Raw genomic sequence first — 17,826 nt, forward strand, 5'->3', positions numbered from 1 at the left:
GAGAGCTATCCCCGGGCGGCAGTTCAAGAAGACGAGAAAGGCGGCGAGAACCAATGGGGTGACAAGGAGAGAAGCAACCTTGTCCTTTCCTACCCAGACCTGCGATTCCCCTGTGGAAGAAATAGTAAGACCGTGAACAAAAGCTAACGAGTGCTGCAACAGATGCCAACTGTACACAGAATGCGCCTACGCTGATAAGCAGGAGAACAGGAGATGCTTGCTACTGTGGTACCATCCTTGACTCCTGATACAAGGAAAACCAAGCGGTTCATCACAGCCAGTGAGTCGAGGGGGAGAACCGATAAGAAACCGAACTGTGTTGAATGAAAGTTGCAAGTTAAGGAAAGTTCAAAGAACTGTGAATGTCGTACAGGAAAGCCAGCTAAAAGGGTCCAGCACCACGTGGATGTACAGCGAGATACTCTAGTTGGTTCCCCATTATTGATGAAACTACCAACACCAGAAAGTTGTGTGAGGGCCGTAAGAATATTCTAGAAACTACTGATACCAAGAGGCCGTGCGAGGGCTGTGAGAAGAGTGTCAAAGTGGTCATACAGAGGTCTAACAAAATCCACTGTACAGTCGTAAGTCTTTGACCAGCAAGTAATGGAAAGTTAAGGGAAACAAATCCTGCATGGTGAGCTAAAAGATTGGCAAGAGCGAACCCGAAGGAGGGAAGCCGATAAAATGGGGCGAAGCCTGATGCCTCAATGAACATTTGTGCTGATAAGAGTGAACCCGATAAAGGGAGGTTCACCGTCAACTGTTTAAAAAGACATTAAGAATCATGAAGGTAACTGAGAAGATTGTTTAAAAGCCTTTGAAATACAAGTCACAGTGAACCCGGCGGAGGGTTGCTAATATTCAAGAGGGGTCTAAGCCCGGAGGACGGGGACCCAGGGTGAAGAGGCACCCAATGTATAAACAGAAAGGAACGCTTTGTTATTTTGTATGCAGCAGGTTCTCGGAGGCAAGAGACTTTTTATGGAGAAAAGACTTGACCCCCAGAGGTGCTGATACCTGAGAATGGAACAATAGGCTCTTGCTGACAAAGGCTCTAGTGTGTGCTGTGCTCCAGGATCCCACCTTGTCCCATTCTGAAAACGTGGGGAAGGGAGAACCCCGGCTACTACATCCTGACTCATCATTTGGGAACACTTCTTTCTCAAGAAACCTTATCCCACACTTTTCGGTATTTAGTTGTAGCGATTGCCAATATTTTTTTTAGTATAGGCCCTTTTATTTTGACAAGACGCCACTAGGACTGCCTTTTTATTATTTGATGGGCGTAGCTTTCTCCCATCTTAGATTTAGGTTTAGAATAGGCGTTTTTCCAACCCATTTATGCAGTTTAATAAATACCTTTGAACTGTGGTCACTTGTGTCTGTCTTTACTGTTGCCACCGTGAGCTCCTTACAGAGGGTATTAGCTTCCAGGCTTCTGAGAGTTCTGCAACCATTCCAATCTGGCATCTGAAATTTTCCCACATCAAGGGAGAGAGTTTATTCTGTTACAGAGTCTCCCCTTCAGGGGAGAGGCTCAACAATGTTTCAGAACAGAGATTTCCTTTTCCTGACTGGCCTTTCCAATACTCTCCTTTTCCCATCTATACTTTTAAAATAACTTCCTGAGAGGTGTAGAGGCACTGTTTTAGAAAATTCCAGGTGGTTGAGGATTTAAAATGGGAGTTGAAGGGGGAATTTATTTCTTGTCGTGGGGAGAACAGATTTCACAGGGAGAGATTCCATTTTAGAACAACATTCTACATCAAGTGTTTCTATTTGGGGCACACAATTCAGATTTCTGCTGATCTGATTTGTTGGTTAGAAATGCTCCTGTGACTATTGGAGACTTTGCATCAGAAGTATTGAAACATGTAATGCACTCTTATACAAAACTAGCTGTACGTCTAATGATTTTCTTTCTAATTTCTCCCAAAAATGGCTTTGCAGATTTTTAACATTTTGAAAAAACCTGTTGTTGTGTATCTGCCCATGCTGTCCAGGGCTTGATTACTCAAGCCAATTCGAGAAAATATTTACGTTTTACCACTTTCAAAATGTACAGGCGGGTAAGTAATATATAGAGATAACCCACCCTCAGCATCACACTTACCTCAAAGAAAGTCAAATAATGCTGAGTGATTCAAGCTGCATTTCCCCAGGGTCTCCTGCCTTGTTCCAGTCCTCGCTCAATGAGGTCTCTGCACCTCTCTCCAGGACACAACTTTTTTTTGCCATTAAAAATGTATTAAGACGTTTTGAACATTGTACCGTAAACAATGACATGACCGTACATTACCAATATGGAAGAGAAGAGGCCCTAAGGCCTTACTAACACGAGGAAGCCAAGAAGAATCATAGAAGCTCCACTTGAAACTGCAAGACATTTTTGACATAATTAAAGGAAAAAAGGAAAACAGGACATTAAAATACCTATCCAAATTCTGCCACATTGAATATAAAAATATAAAGATGTATAAATAGGTGCAATATACAGTGCAGGATGCCCTCGCAAGCCCAAGGTCCAAATCTATCTCATAAGGTTACAATAATGAGAAAGATGACATCTCGTGCAGCTTTGATGAATGCTGGATTGTCATGGCCATTCACAAAAGTTATTAGCGGGCTCCAATCCGTTAGAAATTGCGACATTTCCCCCTGCAGTGCCGCATCAATTTTGGACATAGCGGCCACATACCACACCCATGCCCTCCACTCCTTCGTGTCAGGTATAACCTGGGATTTCCAGTGTTTCGCAATCACCAGACGTGCCGCCACCAAGAAATGAATAATCAACCTAGAGCGTCGGGCATTTAGCTTATGATGACCTTGACAGTCTTTGTTTCCCAAAAGCAAAAATAAGGGGTCCATCTTAAACTCAAGTCCACATATAACCCTGATCTGATCAACTACCACCCGCCAGAATACCTGAATTTGAGAACCACCCCACCACATGTGGAAATAAGAGACTGGGGATGCCCCACACCGCCAACAGGGGTGAGTGTAGGAGATATTTTATGCAAATGTACCGGGTGGGATACCATCGGTATAATAGCTTGAAGCTATTCTTCCTTAGTTGCAAAGCCTTGGAGATCTTGTTGGCCCTCGTGTAGGTGTTGTACCAGGCTAGTTCATCAATGGGTACCCCAATGTCCTCTTTCAACTTAACCATATATCTATGTGGGGATTTGAACCTAGTCGCATTCAGCACCCTGTAGAGTGATGCCAATCTAGCTTCTGATGGGTCACCTATAAATAGATCCTCAAAGCGTGTTGTGTCCCCCTCCCTTGAGATGTTACCTTTGCTCGAGATGCCCAATGCTGAAGCTACAAGTACCCAAAGACATTGATATCCTCAACCATGTAGGCCTGTTTGTACTCTTCAAATGTGAGAGGATGGTTGTCCCTAAACAGAGGGCCAGCCTATATAACCCTCCTTCCTTCCAGCGAACAAATCTCCCCTTATCCACCCCCGCAGGGAACTCTGCATTCTCCCAGAGACCTGCCATAGGCGATGGAAATGTGGTTGTGGCATAACTATGCGCTGCCTTATCCCAGTACGCCAATGTAGTTCTAGTCGTCGGAAGCCCCTGCTACCGCCGTCTGCGGGTTCTCGTATAATGGCAACATCTAAATTGCAGGGGAGCACCTAAAGTGTTCTGCTCAATAGCTACCCAAAGCTTTGGGCTCTGCTCAATTGAATGACTCTCAAGGACAGGAGCCTGCTGGGCTGCATGCATGTAGCTCTCAATATATGGCACCGCTAATCCCTCTGTGCCCTTAGATGCTAGTAGTGTGTGCCTAGCTACCCTCAGAAACTCTCTTGACCATATAAATGGACCTCAGATCTTCAAGTGCCACCTTTGGAATTCAGATTGGAAGGCCTGGAATACGTAGCGCAGACGCAGCACCAGGGTCATCTTAGCCGCTGTTATTCTCCCCAACCAAGAAAATTCATAGTCCCACCAATGTGCCATGCGCTTTAGCAAAAAGCGGGAGAATATTAGCCACGTTACGATCAGTATATTGGGTTGTCAAGTTCACCCCCAAATATTTCAGGGACCATAGGGCCCATGAGAAGGGGAAAGATGCTCTGAAGTGCCTCACTGCTTCTGGTGATTCCGATATAAGGACGTTGATTTCGTAAAATTAATTTTGAAGTCTGAGACCATGCAGAATCTTTCTAAGAAATAGAGAAATATGGGGAAATGTGATACTGGAATCTTGCACAAAAAACCGGAGGTCATCCACTTAGAACACCAATTTGTGTTAATGACCCGCTATCTGTAACCCATGGATATCCCCTCATGCATGCGCTAAACAGGCCAAGGGCTCCATAGACAGGTCGTACAGGAGCAGGGGCAATGGGCATCCCTGACGAGTTCCTCTATGTAAACCCACCGGGTCTGAGAGGCCCCCGTTCACTTTTATCCGGGTGTACGGGAGTACAAAGTTGGTGAGTACCAATCTGCGGAACCTAGGGCCCAAATCAAACCCCTCCAACACCCTGGACAGGTATGCCCATTTCACCCGGTAGAACGCTTTCTCAGTGTCCATTGAAAGCAGGGCCATTGCGCGTTTGTGCTTCCGTGCCCATGTAGAGATATCTACTGTGCACCATGTGTTGTCAAACACCTAGTGTCCAGGGAGGAACCGGGTTGGTCCGCCATTACTAACGCAGGTAATATTGTAGCTAGCCTCGTGGCTTGGATTTTAGAATATATTCGGGAGTCATAATTAAGAACCGCAATCGGCCTAAAAGAGGAACATACGGCGGGATCCTTACCAGGCTTAGGAATTAAAGTGAGCATGGATTCCCCCATCGTGGGTGTGATAGACCCTGTATCTGCAAATGAGTTGAACAATTTGGCTAATTGGGTGGAGAGGTCTCCAGAGAATTATTTGCAAAAAAGAGCCGTAAACCCATTGAGCATGGGGCTTTGTTACCCGAGATAGCTTGAACAACCTGCTCCACCGCTAAAGGTGCATCTAACGAACATCTCTGATCCTACGATATGCGGGGAAGGCGAGCCTCTTGAATAAATGTCTCCTGTTGCTGTCTGTCCAGGGGATCCGCTGCAAACCGGTCGGAATAGAACTGGCACAGTATTTGTATTTTCTTGGGTTCAGCCTCATGTAGTGTGCCCGCGCCACCCCGCAAACCCCCAATTGTGGTGCTATTCTTTTGGGCCTGGAGTTTGTAGGCTAAAAGTCGGGATGCTTTGTTAGATGTACTGTAGGAGAAGTGGTTTGTTCCAAGTAGCTTCTGTGAAATGTCGTTGGCCCAGAGCGCCTTTAACTCTGCTCTCGCTACTTGGAGCTGCTTATAGGTTTTCCTAGCCCCATCCCACTTATGTTGGGCCTCCCACTCTTGAACCCTCTCATCATCCCGGACCCGCTGGCCAGAAAGAATCTTTTTCCACACTGAGGCTATACTAATTAGCTCCACCCTGAATGCAGGTTTAGAAGCCTCCCATACCCCTTATACTGAGACCTCCCCTGTGATGATCTCCTGAAAGTACTGCGTAATCCTGTCCGAGATAGTGGTGCAGACCGCCTGGTCTGCCAACCGGGAGTTGTTCTGCTTCTGCCCTGTGAACTTCCTCCCTCCCGCACCATATCTGACTAATTGCAAGGTGATGGGAGAGTGATCTGAGACCAGTGCAACCTCTATGGTGGCTGACGTGATCCCAGCAAGCAAGGAGTGAGATACCAGAAAGTAGTCAATCCTGGAGTACGTATGATGAACGTGTGAGAAATGGGAATAGTGAAGCTGATGGGGGTGAAGATGCCGCCACACATCGACCAGATGCATATCAGCCATAGCCTGTTTGAGAGGGACTGTCCTAGAGGCTTCGGCAGGGGCCCATGGACCAGATCTATCGTTCCCACCGTTCAACACCACATTACAACCAGAGGTCAAAGAGGGCGGGGGCGGTCGGGAGCAGTGCTCCTATACTTTTTATTTTTAAGCTTCACTGTTCCTATACTTTTATTTTTAAAAGAAACCATTCTGGAATGGTTTAGTTTTAAAATAAAAGTGTAGAAAGAAGTTGAAACTTGCACTTCAGTGCACAGCAATGAACATTCCCATAAACAGCAGCTGTGTTTGTTTAGGGGCTTGGATTGTGTGTGGGAGGGGGTGCAGCAATGGGGTTTTTGGGGAGCGGGGCCAGGCCAGCAGGGAACATAGTTCCACTACTTTTTTTTCGTACACTTCGACCACTGAATCACCCACTCCAAGGGGGATAGTTGATTCTGTTACACACATCCCCACTCAAAGTGGGAGGGTTTCTTCTGATCCAGTATTCCCTCTTAAATGGCGACAGTGAATTCTGATGCAGAGCCTCTCTCTCTCTTTTTGAGGTGCATAGTTTATTCTGCTACAAAGTTTCTCCATCCAAGAGGGAGTGTATTTTATTTCTGACTCATTCTCTCCCTTAATGGGTGAGGTTTTATTCTGATAAAGAGTGTCACCTGCCAAGTGGGAGAATGCATAGCGGTATACAGTCTCTCCGCTCCATGGGGAAGAAAATATTCTGACACTAACTTCCCCTTGATGATAGAGGTTTAATTCTCTAACAGATTATCCAAATTCAATACAGAGAGCTGACTCCGAGACAGAGTCGCCCTCGCCAAGAGGGAGAGTTTATACTGTTACACAATATTCCCCCGAAGGGGGAGGTTGTTCTGATACAGAGTCTCACCCACCAAGGTATAGAGTTCATTCTGGTACAAAGTCCCCCTCCCCAAATTGGGATGGTTTATTCTGATACAGGGTCTCATCCGGCGAGGTGGGTAGGTTATTCCGCTACACAGATACAGTCTCTTCCTCAAAGGGGAATGTCTTCTTCTGAAACAAAGGCTACCTCCCACCAGGGGGAGAGTTTATTCTGTTCCAAAGTCTCCCCCTGCAAGGTCTAGTGTTTATCCTGATAGTCTCCCCCATCAAGGGGGGGGGGGCGTTTACCCTGATACAGAGTCTCCACTTTAAGAGGGTGAGTGGCGAGTTTATTTGCTACAAAGTGTCCTCCTTCAAGGGGAAGAGTTTATTCTGCCACATTGACCCCTCCTTATGGGAGGGGATTTGGGAGGGGGATGCTGTTAGGATTTGGGCTGCCGGCCAGAGCCCCGAAACCAGTTCTTACCTGGAAATGCTGTTCTAACAGATTACCAATGGCAGTGGAGACTCTCTTCTTTTTGGACCTCTGGGTCTGGAACAGCACACAGATGGGGGCGGACCAATGTATAATTCTGTCCCTCATTCGTCCTTCAGGGCACTGTGCCTGTCCACATTGGGAGGTCCTATCCTTTAGTATGGGACACCCATGGTGCTCCTTACTTCCTAAGTACAAACAGGAGAATAACTCAACCTTGCTTGTTCTTTCAAAGGTATTTCTCCACACCAGGACCCTGCAGCCTCGTCCTTACAGGAATTCAGGTATTTAGTTAGTTATATAGCTTGCCTTCTTGCCTATGCCTCCCTTACTTCCCTGTGATCCGCACCCTCACCGGGAACTAGGATTAGGTGTACCAGCGTCTTACTATGCACTAAGGTGAGATGTTCCGTCTTACCCTATTAGCATATAGACCTCATCCAGGTGGCCAGGACACAGCCATCGCTATTGGATCCAGTTCCTGGGTGTGGACCAGTGCAGGAGGATCACCTGGATGGGGGTTCCTCGGGGAGGGGAGCGGGAACACCGACGGGTGAGATGCAGTATTCCCTTCTCATAACCCTGCTTCCCTATCCTACTACATAGGATACACAACCTCTCTAACCCCCTCCTTTTCTAACACAAACACTTTCGCACACCACGAGAGACAGCAGACTAACATTCGGGCCCTTACCCTGACATGTCCCAACACAAGGGTCAGGCAAAGTCAGGCAATTGACCAGAATCACTCAAACCTGATGGCCCTTTCCCTTCTCCATAAGGATAAAAGGTGGAGCAAGACAGCACACAGAGAACAAGGCAGACAGCACGATGAGAGAGCTATCTCCGGGCGGCAGTTCAAGAAGAGGAGAAAGGCGGCGAGAACCAATGGGGTGACAAGGAGAGAAGCAACCTTGTCCTTTCCTACCCAGACCTGCGATTCCCCTGTGGAAGAAATAGTAAGACCGTGAACAAAAGCTAACGAGTGCTGCAACAGATGCCAACTGTACACAGAATGCGCCTAAGCTGATAAGCAGGAGAACAGGAGATGCTTGCTACTGTGGTACCATCCTTGACTCCTGATACAAGGAAAACCAAGCGGTTCATCACAGCCAGTGAGTCGAGGGGGAGAACCGATAAGAAACCGAACTGTGTTGAATGAAAGTTGCAAGTTAAGGAAAGTTCAAAGAACTGTGAATGTCGTACAGGAAAGCCAGCTAAAAGGGTCCAGCACCACGTGGATGTACAGCGAGATACTCTAGTTGGTTCCCCATTATTGATGAAACTACCAACACCAGAAAGTTGTGTGAGGGCCGTAAGAATATTCTAGAAACTACTGATACCAAGAGGCCGTGCGAGGGCTGTGAGAAGAGTGTCAAAGTGGTCATACAGAGGTCTAACAAAATCCACTGTACAGTCGTAAGTCTTTGACCAGCAAGTAATGGAAAGTTAAGGGAAACAAATCCTGCATGGTGAGCTAAAAGATTGGCAAGAGCGAACCCGAAGGAGGGAAGCCGATAAAATGGGGCGAAGCCTGATGCCTCAATGAACATTTGTGCTGATAAGAGTGAACCCGATAAAGGGAGGTTCACCGTTAACTGTTTAAAAAGACATTAAGAATCATGAAGGTAACTGAGAAGATTGTTTAAAAGCCTTTGAAATACAAGTCACAGTGAACCCGGCGGAGGGTTGCTAATATTCAAGAGGGGTCTAAGCCCGGAGGACGGGGACCCAGGGTGAAGAGGCACCCAATGTATAAACAGAAAGGAACGCTTTGTTATTTTGTATGCAGCAGGTTCTCGGAGGCAAGAGACTTTTTATGGAGAAAAGACTTGACCCCCAGAGGTGCTGATACCTGAGAATGGAACAATAGGCTCTTGCTGACAAAGGCTCTAGTGTGTGCTGTGCTCCAGGATCCCACCTTGTCCCATTCTGAAAACGTGGGGAAGGGAGAACCCCGGCTACTACATCCTGACTCATCATTTGGGAACACTTCTTTCTCAAGAAACCTTATCCCACACTTTTCGGTATTTAGTTGTAGCGATTGCCAATATTTTTTTTAGTATAGGCCCTTTTATTTTGACAAGACGCCACTAGGACTGCCTTTTTATTATTTGATGGGCGTAGCTTTCTCCCATCTTAGATTTAGGTTTAGAATAGGCGTTTTTCCAACCCATTTATGCAGTTTAATAAATACCTTTGAACTGTGGTCACTTGTGTCTGTCTTTACTGTTGCCACCGTGAGCTCCTTACAGAGGGTATTAGCTTCCAGGCTTCTGAGAGTTCTGCAACCATTCCGATCTGGCATCTGAAATTTTCCCACATCAAGGGAGAGAGTTTATTCTGTTACAGAGTCTCCCCTTCAGGGGAGAGGCTCAACAATGTTTCAGAACAGAGATTTCCTTTTCCTGACTGGCCTTTCCAATACTCTCCTTTTCCCATCTATACTTTTAAAATAACTTCCTGAGAGGTGTAGAGGCACTGTTTTAGAAAATTCCAGGTGGTTGAGGATTTAAAATGGGAGTTGAAGGGGGAATTTATTTCTTGTCGTGGGGAGAACAGATTTCACAGGGAGAGATTCCATTTTAGAACAACATTCTACATCAAGTGTTTCTATTTGGGGCACACAATTCAGATTTCTGCTGATCTGATTTGTTGGTTAGAAATGCTCCTGTGACTATTGGAGACTTTGCATCAGAAGTATTGAAACATGTAATGCACTCTTATACAAAACTAGCTGTACGTCTTATGATTTTCTTTCTAATTTCTCCCAAAAATGGCTTTGCAGATTTTTAACATTTTGAAAAAATCTGTTGTTGTGTATCTGCCCATGCTGTCCAGGGCTTGATTACTCAAGCCAATTCGAGAAAATATTTACGTTTTACCACTTTCAAAATGTACAGGCGGGTAAGTAATATATAGAGATAACCCACCCTCAGCATCACACTTACCTCAAAGAAAGTCAAATAATGCTGAGTGATTCAAGCTGCATTTCCCCAGGGTCTCCTGCCTTGTTCCAGTCCTCGCTCAGTGAGGTATCTGCACCTCTCTCCAGGACACAACTTTTTTTTGCCATTAAAAATGTATTAAGACGCATTGAACATTGTACCGTAAACAATGACATGACCGTACATAACCAATATGGAAGAGAAGAGGCCCTAAGGCCTTACTAACACGAGGAAGCCAAGAAGAATCATAGAAGCTCCACTTGAAACTGCAAGACATTTTTGACATAATTAAAGGAAAAAAGGAAAACAGGACATTAAAATACCTATCCAAATTCTGCCACATTGAATATAAAAATATAAAGATGTATAAATAGGTGCAATATACAGTGCAGGATGCCCTCGCAAGCCCAAGGTCCAAATCTATCTCATAAGGTTACAATAATGAGAAAGATGACATCTCGTGCAGCTTTGATGAATGCTGGATTGTCATGGCCATTCACAAAAGTTATTAGCGGGCTCCAATCCGTTAGAAATTGCGACATTTCCCCCTGCAGTGCCGCATCAATTTTGGACATAGCGGCCACATACCACACCCATGCCCACCACTCCTTCGTGTCAGGTATAACCTGGGATTTCCAGTGTTTCACAATCACCAGACGTGCCGCCACCAAGAAATGAATAATCAACCTAGAGCGTCGGGCATTTAGCTTATGATGACCTTGAGAGTCTTTGTTTCCCAAAAGCAAAAATAAGGGGTCCATCTTAAACTCAAGTCCACATATAACCCTGATCTGATCAACTACCACCCGCCAGAATACCTGAATTTGAGAACAACCCCACCACATGTGGAAATAAGAGACTGGGGAAGCCCCACACCGCCAACAGGGGTGAGTGTAGGAGATATTTTATGCAAATGTACCGGGTGGGATACCATCGGTATAATAGCTTGAAGCTATTCTTCCTTAGTTGCAAAGCCTTGGAGATCTTGTTGGCCCTTGTGTAGGTGTTGTACCAGGCTAGTTCATCAATGGGTACCCCAATGTCCTCTTTCAACTTAGCCATATATCTATGTGGGGATTTGAACCTAGTCGCATTCAGCACCCTGTAGAGTGATGCCAATCTAGCTTCTGGTGGGTCACCTATAAATAGATCCTCAAAGTGTGTTGTGTCCCCCCTCCCTTGAGATGTTACCTTTGCTCGAGATGCCCAATGCTGAAGCTACAAGTACCCAAAGACATTGATATCCTCAACCATGTAGGCCTGTTTGTACTCTTCAAATGTGAGAGGATGGTTGTCCCTAAACAGAGGGCCAGCCTATATAACCCTCCTTCCTTCCAGCGAACAAATCTCCCCTTATCCACCCCCGCAGGGAACTCTGCATTCTCCCAGAGACCTGCCATAGGCGATGGAAACGTGGTTGTGGCATAACTATGCGCTGCCTTATCCCAGTACGCCAATGTAGTTCTAGTCGTCGGAAGCCCCTGCTACCGCCGTCTGCGGGTTCTCGTATAATGGCAACATCTAAAATGCAGGGGGGCACCTAAAGTGTTCTGCTCAATAGCTACCCAAAGCTTTGGGTTCTGCTCAATTGACTGACTCTCAAGAACAGGAGCCTGCTGGGCTGCATGCATGTAGCTCTCAATATATGGCACCGCTAATCCCCCTGTGCCCTTAGATGCTAGTAGTGTGTGCCTAGCTACCCTCAGAAACTCTCTTGACCATATAAATGGACGTCAGATCTTCAAGCGCCACCTTTGGAATTCAGATTGGGAGGCCTGGAATACGTAGCGCAGACGCAGCACCAGGGTCATCTTAGCCGCTGTTATTCTCCCCAACCAAGAAAATTCATAGTCCCACCAATGTGCCATGCGCTTTAGCAAAAAGCGGGAGAATATTAGCCACGTTACGATCAGTATATTGGGTTGTCAAGTTCACCCCCAAATATTTCAGGGACCATGGGGCCCATGAGAAGGGGAAAGATGCTCTGAAGTGCCTCACTGCTTCTGGTGATTCCAATATAAGGACGTTGATTTCGTAAAATTAATTTTGAAGTCTGAGACCATGCAGAATCTTTCTAAGAAATAGAGAAATATGGGGAAATGTGATACTGGAATCTTGCACAAAAAACCGGAGGTCATCCGCTTAGAACACCAATTTGTGTTAATGACCCGCTATCTGTAACCCATGGATATCCCCTCATGCATGCGCTAAACAGGCCAAGGGCTCCATAGACAGGTCGTACAGGAGCAGGGGCAATGGGCATCCCTGACGAGTTCCTCTATGTAAACCCACCGGGTCTGAGAGGCCCCCGTTCACTTTTATCCGGGTGTACGGGAGTACAAAGTTGGTGAGTACCAATCTGCGGAACCTAGGGCCCAAACCAAACCCCTCCAACACCCTGGACAGGTATGCCCATTTCACCCGGTAGAACGCTTTCTCAGTGTCCATTGAAAGCAGGGCCATTGCGCGTTTGTGCTTCCGTGCCCATGTACAGATATCTACTGTGCACCATGTGTTGTCAAACACCTAGTGTCCAGGGAGGAACCGGGTTGGTCCGCCATTACTAACGCAGGTAATATTGCAGCTAGCCTCGTGGCTTGGATTTTAGAATATATTCGGGAGTCATAATTAAGAACCGCAATCGGCCTAAAAGAGGAACATAGGGCGGGATCCTTACCAGGCTTAGGAATTAAAGTGAGCCTGGATTCCCCCATCGTGGGTGTGATAGACCCTGTGTCTGCAAATGAGTTGAACAATTTGGCTAATTGGGTGGAGAGGTCTCCAGAGAATTATTTGCAAAAAAGAGCCGTAAACCCCTTGGGCATGGGGCTTTGTTACCCGAGATAGCTTGAACAACCTGCTCCACCGCTAAAGGTGCATCTAACGAACATCTCTGATCCTACGATATGCGGGGAAGGCGAGCCTCTTGAATAAATGTCTCCTGTTGCTGTCTGTCCAGGGGATCCGCTGCAAACCGGTCGGAATAGAACTGGCACAGTATTTGCATTTTCTTGGGTTCAGCCTCATGTAGTGTGCCCGCGCCATCCCGCAAACCCCCAATTGTGGTGCTATTCTTTTGGGCCTGGAGTTTGTAGGCTAAAAGTCGGGATGCTTTGTTAGATGTACTGTAGGAGAAGTGGTTTGTTCCAAGTAGCTTCTGTGAAATGTCGTTGGCCCAGAGCGCCTTTAACTCTGCTCTCGCTACTTGGAGCTGCTTATAGGTTTTCCTAGCCCCATCCCACTTATGTTGGGCCTCCCACTCTTGAACCCTCTCCTCATCCCGGACCCGCTGGCCAGAAAGAATCTTTTTCCACCCTCAATGCAGGTTTAGAAGCCTCCCATACCCCTTATACTGAGACCTCCCCTGTGATGATCTCCTGAAAGTACTGCGTAATCCTGTCCGAGATAGTGGTGCAGACCGCCTGGTCTGCCAACCGGGAGTTGTTCTGCTTCTGCCCTGTGAACTTCCTCCCCCCCGCACCATATCTGACTAATTGCAAGGTGATGGGAGAGTGATCTGAGACCAGTGCAACCTCTATGGTGGCTGACGTGATCCCAGCAAGCAAGGAGTGAGATACCAGAAAGTAGTCAATCCTGGAGTACGTATGATGAACGTGTGAGAAATGGGAATAGTGAAGCTGATGGGGGTGAAGATGCCGCCACACATCGACCAGATGCATATCAGCCATAGCCTGTTTGAGAGGGACTGTCCTAGAGGCTTCGGCAGGGGCCCATGGACCAGATCTATCGCTCCGACCGTTCAACACCACATTACAACCAGAGGTCAAAGAGGGCGGGGGCGGTCGGGAGCAGTGCTCCTATACTTTTTATTTTTAAGCTTCACTGTTCCTATACTTTTATTTTTAAAAGAAACCATTCTGGAATGGTTTAGTTTTAAAATAAAAGTGTAGAAAGAAGTTGAAACTTGCACTTCAGTGCACAGCAATGAACATTCCCATAAACAGCAGCTGTGTTTGTTTAGGGGCTTGGATTGTGTGTGGGAGGGGGCACATCAATGGGGTTTTTGGGGAGCGGGGCCAGGCCAGCAGGGAACATCGTTCCACTACTTTTTTTTCGTACACTTCGACCACTGATTACAACACCCCCCCCCCCCCCCACCACCACCACCAGCTCACCCTGCTTGAACTGTGCTATGTGAGGGAACATTTGGGCATAGAACTGGTCCTGCTGCTGATTGTTTCCATTAACAGACACCACAGTAAGAACCGTCCCCACTATCCGTAGATGCAGCCCAATGTATCTGCCCTGGGCATCTTTTACAACCGTCACCTGTTCAAAATGTAAGGATCTAACCATCAAGATTGCAACCCCTGCTTTTTTAAAAGGTGAGAAAGGTGAGGAGGCAAAATACTGATGAGGTCCCCAGCGGGATTGCAACCTCAGGCAGTCCCGCTGCAAGAGGTGGGTTTCCTGGATCAAGGCTATGTCAGCCCCAAGGTCAACCAGCTTAGAAAGCATACTCTTCTGCTTTCTTGGAGAGTTTCACCCCATGACATTTATTGAAACAATGTTCAAGTCAGCCATTGTAATACTGCAAGCAAACTGTTATCCCTTTGTTAGCCTGTAACCAACCCTCAGAGCCCAAATTCTGTGCACCTGCTATTGCTGCAGATCAGGTCCTCCCACCCCCACAGGGACATCTACCACCACACCAGCCACCTACTGCAAAGCACCAAGCACAATGACATTGAATATGAGAAACAACAATAAAATGTTTTAAAAAATAAGAAATGCATCATCCCAATGTGAGGTAAAAGAAAATAAAAGAGAAAAATTGAAATCATATGAACCCCGTTTTGGGTAATCATCAGGCCCGTCCGCCTGGAAGAGGGCATGTACTCCTGATGCCCCTCAACCTTTGTTCAAGTACTAAAGCTTACAACATGAAGCAGCCTCCACTACGGCTATAGTTGCCGCTCATTACAAATTCAGAACAGTGAACTGTGAACAACACAAATGTGGCAGAGAACCTGGTGAGATCAGATTACGACTCTGTCTCCTATAGAGACCATTCAGTCAGGAGTCTCTAGTCCCTGCTCCTCTTCCTTCTGTCCATTGAGGGTCTCCTCCTATGCCTTCTTCTACTCTTTCTGGAACACATTTAAGACCACGCGGCAGTCTAGGTTTCTGAGGACCTCGGTTCAGGCATATGTATCTCTGCTTCAGTAATTTTCAGGGTTTACACAGCTGCCCAGAGAGATGTAAATTGGTGTTGAACTCCATCTATTTGGAACAAGATCCAAAACGGGTATCCGCACTGATAACAGATCCCCTTTCCTGATTTCCAGTCAGTCAATGGTCTCATCAGCCTGCGTTTTTGCATCGTTCCCTGAGAAAGGTTTTGGAACAATTGGAGAGAAGATCCTCTATATTCCAGGCCGTTCGGTCCCCTGGACTTCTGAAAAATAAGGTCTTTAGTCTTGAAGAAGTGATCTCTTACTAATACGTCTGAGAGGAGGTTTTGACACATTTGGAAGTAGGAAAACACCCTATGCGTCCAGTCAAGCGTGAGGTTGATATCTGCATCTCCCAGTATGTCCAGGAAAGCCCCCTGACATATTTCTCCAGGTCCTTAATCTCTCTTGAGATCCCCCTGATCCGGATATTATTTCTGCGGGATTGGTTTTCAGCATCCTCCTATTTCTCTTTCGCTGTGTACCTATGGGCTTCAAGCACCGCCACCTCTGTTCTAGCTGATTATGAGTGTGCCTGGTCACAAAAGGCTGATTTCAGCTCCCCAAGCCTGGATTCGTTCTGCTGTACATTATGAGATAGATCATGCAAGGAGCTTTTTAATTCATTCACTGTTGTCGCCATTTCTTTCTGAATCGATTGAAATAGATGTAAAATGTCCCCCTTCGTGGCCGGTTGTGCGTCGTCTTCCACTACAGGTGCTGGATCAGTGGCCACCCTTGGTTGTTGAAGCATTTCTTTAATTGTAATCACTGCTTTTTCCTTAGTCTTTCCAGACTTCATCTTATGCATGGATAAGGGGTGCTCCGCTACCAGCACTGAAGGGCCCGGTGGCTAGTCGATACAAACAGGTGTGCACTCCAAGTCAATCAGGGCTTCTTGGGACCACCTGGGCTCCCCAAAAGTGCCAACTATTTCAACCCCAGTTACACTTGCCCGTTTCTTTATCAGGAGAGCCCTACAGCATTCCGTCACTTCTGGTGAACAAAACAGGAATCAGGACTGTAGCTTAACAGGCCAGAAATGCTCAGTTCTACAGTACGGTGCCTCCAGATGAGTCGAGAAGAGCATAAATCAGGTCCCCGATCAGTGCAGAGTCCAACACAGAGCGACAGTAGTGTTATTGAGAAACAGCAACTATGTGCCGATAGCCCCCAGCCCCCTGCCGCCAGCCCTATGTTCTTCATAGGGACAGCCGTTACTGGGTTGCTTTCAGCCCAGGTATGTGTCTCTGCAAATGCTACCTATATGCTCGAGGACCCCAGGTCCACTCAGGCCACCTCACCTTCCAGTGCACCCATTACTGCTGTTGAGGGTGGCGGCATGAGGAGATCGGGCCTTCTCACGTTCTAGGACTTGTCTGCACTATGGGGTCCCTCACTCCACACCTCAGCGCTTCCCGTGTCTTGGGGAGAATGATAGGGGCAACATTGACTGGAGCCTGACGCTCGTTTGGGCCGCTGAATGTTCCACCAGCTCTTGGCGCTGTGCTGCTCAGGGATGCGCCACAATGCAGCCGGACCACTGGGATAGAGCCGTTCCCCGCGGCTCAGTATATCACTGCCCCAGGTAGCCGCAATCTTTCCACACCACCACGAGTCAGGACCTGGTCTGCTCCTCGGTAAAATATGCTGCAATTTCGAATGGTCAGTCCCTGGAGGCACAATATAACGATGGCCACCTCTTTCAGGGTCCTCCAGCTCCATTTTGCAGCATCGGATCAGGCATCAGGAAGCTACTGGCACGGTTATCGCTTGTCAGGGCTACAGAGCTATGGGGATTACGCCGCCACTAGCTCCCAGCCAGGCCACGCCCCAAAGGATACATCTTTATATTAAAAAAGGGCTGTCCCCTCTGCCTCCCCAACATTCTCTGGCCCCTCCTCCTTCCTGGGCCATACAAATCATCAGAGGGACAGCTATGTTTGTTTTTAGTTTGGGGTATTAGGTGGAGTAAAGCTAAAACGCCACCTATAAACTGAAGCTATTGCATTGATTACAGCTAGGAGGGAGATGAGATGGACACAAAGCATGCAGGTGTGTTTGGTTATTTACCCGCTCAAAGATTGCCCATAACCATGCTAATCCATATGGCCATTCCCACCCACTTCCTGCCCCGCCCTGCCAAAAACAAATCCTCTTGAGCTAGCTTTATCAATCAGTAACATCTAATTTTACTCTCTAAGTGCCTCCCGGTATTTAATTCCAAGCAGCCTTCCAAAAGTTAATGGCTTAATCAAAGCTGTACATGTGCTAGTGATATAATAAAAATGCCTTATCTAAGTTTGTCTTCAGCCACTTGATTTATAAGCAGAATGTGTGTCCTGTTAAAAAAAACATTGACAAAGACAATAGTTTTAGCTTGTGCATTGCTATTAGATAGATACTTGCCAGACACTGCTACTATATGCCCAGGTGCTCATATAAATTAAGGGACAGTTAATACCATTGCAGCAGTGTTTGGAAAATGCATATCCCATTCCTACATACAATCCAAAATGGTTG

The sequence above is a fragment of the Ambystoma mexicanum genome, chromosome 12 (genome assembly GCF_040938575.1).
Source record: "Ambystoma mexicanum isolate Mex_15411 chromosome 12, UKY_AmexF1_1, whole genome shotgun sequence".
In the NCBI taxonomy this organism is placed as follows: Eukaryota; Metazoa; Chordata; class Amphibia; order Caudata; family Ambystomatidae; genus Ambystoma; species Ambystoma mexicanum.